This window comes from Zalophus californianus, chromosome 8 (assembly GCF_009762305.2).
Source record: "Zalophus californianus isolate mZalCal1 chromosome 8, mZalCal1.pri.v2, whole genome shotgun sequence".
In the NCBI taxonomy this organism is placed as follows: Eukaryota; Metazoa; Chordata; class Mammalia; order Carnivora; family Otariidae; genus Zalophus; species Zalophus californianus.
The window spans coordinates 68844502-68848513 of NC_045602.1; the positions used below are offsets into that span (position 1 = coordinate 68844502).

Genomic DNA, 4012 nt, shown 5'->3' on the forward strand with positions numbered 1-4012 from the left:
TGAATAAGTTACACAGAAAATTATTTTTTTAAAATTTTTATGAAAATCAAACCAATTCAAAATCATATTTTTCCAGCTTGATTGTTCTCTCCGAAACAGAAAAAAATTTATAAATACGCAATGCATGTTCAGAGGGATCAAACCGGAGTGTACATTTTATTTTACACTGAAACCTGGAAATTAATACTAGGATGTTGAAGCTCTGCACAATGTGGTATTAATAAACCATTGTGGCCGCCGCCGTAGCGGCTGGAACCGCGATGCCTAAAGGAGGGAGAAAGGGAGGCCACAAAGGCCCGGCAAGGCAGTACACAAGCCCTAAGGAGATCGAAGCACAGCTCCAGGCTGAGAAGCAGAAGGCCAGGCAATAAGAGGAACAAGGAGAAGAACGTAGAGAGGGGGGCTGCAGGTGACCCCAAAAAGGAGAAGAAATCCCTAGACTCAGATGAGAGTGAAGATGAAGAAGACGATTACCAGCAAAAGCACAAAGGCGTGGAGGGGCTCGACATCGAGAATCCTAACCGGGTGGCACAGACAACCAAAAAGGTCACACAACTGGACCTGGATGGGCCCAAGGAGCTTTCAAGGAGAGAACGAGAAGAAATCGAGAGAAGCAGAAAGCAGAAGAGCGTTACATGAAAATGCATTTAGCTGGGAAGATAGAGCAAGCCAAAGCTGACCTTGCCCTGCTGGCGATCATCCGGACCCAGCGGGAAGAGGCTGCCAGGAAGAAAGAAGAAAGGAAAGCAAATGATGATGCGACTTCATCAGGAACACGGATGCAGTCGCTGTCCCTGAATAAGTAGCACGGCCGCGCCTCCAGGTCCTCTGCCAAGTCTCCCTGCCAGGTCCTGGCGCGGCCACAGCAGCCCTTCACGGCAAGGAGCCCCCGCAGCCTGGGGCCTCCTCTTCATCTTGGCATAGAAATCGTTTGGGGGGGATGGTGGGGAGGGCTGGAGGGAGGGGGCGACTGCTATCTTTGAGACAGAAAGATGCGGGACAGCATCTCATATGTAACCATTCGAATGTTTTTGCTGTTTTTAGAATTCAGAACTCTTGTTGGGGGTGCCTTGAAGGTGGGGTAAGAAGATTTGTCCGTAGGTTGCACAGTAGGGACTGATTGTTGGGGGGCGGGGCGGGCAGCTGCTGACAAGTTTACAACAACCTGCCCGGTCTGTGTTGTCTGGGTGCTCACTCAGAGGGGCTGTCGTCTGGAGTCTGGAAGCCCGTGCCCCCAGGTCCCTGAGGGTCATGGCTCATCCCCAGCCAGTCTCCTCTGCAATTCCCTGCCCCATCCCCACCTTTCCGGCCAGCGCTAGGGCCCATTCTTAACCCTCCCCACTGAACATTTGAAGAAACCTGTTTTACTGGGCAGCACCCAGGCAAAACATACTCTACAAGTCCAACTTGTATATTTGGCAGATTAAACTTGACATTATCGTAATCTTTAAAACAAATAAATAAATAAATAATAAACCATTATAAATTAGTTTTAATATTTATTATCCTTTAGCCACATTTTTCATCTTTAATATAAATCCTTGAATTGTCTAAAATGTTTTATTCCCTGGATAAATAACTACATTTATTAAATTTTGAAAGCAAGCAACCAGAATAGAAGTGACTAAAAACAAAGAGCATGAAGACATTAGTGATATCAACAGAGGGACCTTCTATATTTCATTCTAGCTAGACTGGCAGCTCTTCACTAGAATGCAACAGCTGGTTCCTTGGATGACTTATACGTTCCACTGAATATTTTATATAATATTAGGCTATTTAGGATATTAGTATATTTGATTTGATGCCTGTCAAATTTTCAGAAGTCATGGAGATGTTAATTTAGTTAATTAAAATAATACGTGATTGGTTATAGAATAAGAATACAATGTTCTACAGGAGGTTGTTTCATCATGTATAGAGAACAAAACATTTCAAAAATAAGGATAATTTTATTATGAATGAATACGAATGGATACAGTAGTTTCAACAATAGGAATCATTGCATCTAGCTGTATCTGAAATCCTTAGAAATATAATCTCAGGATACCTTTGATTTTTCAGACTTATTTTTCTATGTGAAGTTGCTTATTTGAAGCACTGTCTGACGTGTTGGGCCTCATTAGAGCCTCATGTACCTCCTTTACTGATTCTGTACCATGCTGCCCTTGGCACAAATCATATTGCATGACCCAGAAAACACCTGAGTTTTGCTTGCTTCCTTCCCCCAAGCCTTGTCTATCTTTGTTTTCTAAGACCATCTTATCATTAGAACTCCTGGGTCATTTAAAAATAACAGACTGGTTTCCTTGCTAAGGTCTGAATACACAATGCCTTTAGAAATGATCCACTCTGACGAACCACGAGAGACTATGGACTCTGAGAAACAAACTGAGGGTTCTAGAGGGGAGGGGCATAGGAGGATGGGTTAGCCTGGTAATGGGTATTAAAGAGGGCATGTTCTGTATGGAGCACTGGGTGTTACACGCAAAGAGTGAATCATGGAACATACATCAAAAACTAATGATGTAATGTATGGTGATTAACATAACATAACAATAAAAAAAAGAAAAAAAAGAAATGATCCACTCCGATCTTAATAATATAGGAAACTGGTTTCCTGTTTTACTCCCAATATTGTTCTCTGGCATAGTTGCCTCATATTAGGGCATGTGATCAGAAATTAAAATGTGATCAAATCCATAACGCTCAAATTTTATTTTGAACAAAATTCAGTTCTGTTTCTTAATACATGACTATTTTTGCTCCAAACTCTCAACCTCTCAACAACTATTGAAGTTTGAGAAAGCTAACTGTTATCAGTCCTTTCTCCCTCCTGATTTTAGACAAATAGAGAGATAAAGTCACAGGGAGAGGCCATTTTCCTGATAAAGAAATTTCCACCTGCACCATCACATTTTGTAACTACTGAGATTGGACTGACTTACTTGGATCTAGCATGATAGTATCAATTAAGGACTCTAGCATTTCTCACACTGAAACACTGGGGCTTTTTCTTGGACAACATAACAGTGCAATAACACAGATTAATTTCTCACAAGATAGCACATGACAGAAGTTTCAGAAGTAGCAATGACTGATGCAGACACTTAAAGGTAAGAATAGCTATTAGTTCCAGGTTTGGACTGACTACCCAGAGGTAAAGTTCAGTTTTCTGAAGTAGGCTTGAAAAAAGAAAGATTATGCTCTACACATCCAACTTTTCCTGGGGGACAAGATAATTTAATTTCAAGGGGATCACTTCTCTTCTTGAATAAATTGAACGAATGGCACAATCTTGACTCTGAATCTCATCCTTTGTCATGGGTAAGCCATAATGAACTAAGTGCTGCATGTGTCTACAGGAGAAAAGAAGTAGAGATACTTGCAAACCTGGCATCTGTAGCAGGTGTGTCAGTAGAATCTACTTCCTGTTCCTAATACAGCTGCACATGTTTCTGGCAGGCAGTTTAAATTTATGCCCTCAACCTCAGTGATTTTGTCTTGCTTGGCTCTAGATTCTGGCATGTCTATGCATAAATTGTCAACTTTATTAGAGTTATAAAAGACCCGAGTGTTAACATCAAGCATGCAGATGCAGTGCTTGCTTAGCCAAGCACACTTCCTGGATCACCAAAATAGTGCAGCTGCAACCATTGTGTGCCATTAGTGACATTCTGTAAATCTTAATCTGTTAAACTGTGGCACCATCATAAGTTGATCCAGGGTAAACATTTGCTATTTCAATTAGCTGGTGGGAAGATTTCTATAAATATGCTGTTTTTCCCCTTAGAGGCTAAGTTATATATTTAAAGTCAAAATATTATTTATAAAAAATGGCTGATTTGTAACTACTTTTTAGCAATAATTTGGTGACTCCTTTTATCCTTTGTCTTTTGATTCCTCAAACTATTTTGGAAAGTTATTTTGAGGTTAGGACTTCTATTTCATCTGTGTCTGATACATACAGATGTTTGTGGTGGGTCCTTTTTATCTTTTGGTTCCTTAAAAT

General features: G+C 40.8%; 1 pseudogene; it reads left to right on the top strand.

Moving 5' to 3' along the window:
• Positions 1-260: 260 nt before the first annotated feature.
• On the top strand, positions 261-806 carry LOC113938647 (annotated as a pseudogene).
• The last annotated feature ends 3206 nt before the right edge of the window (positions 807-4012 follow it).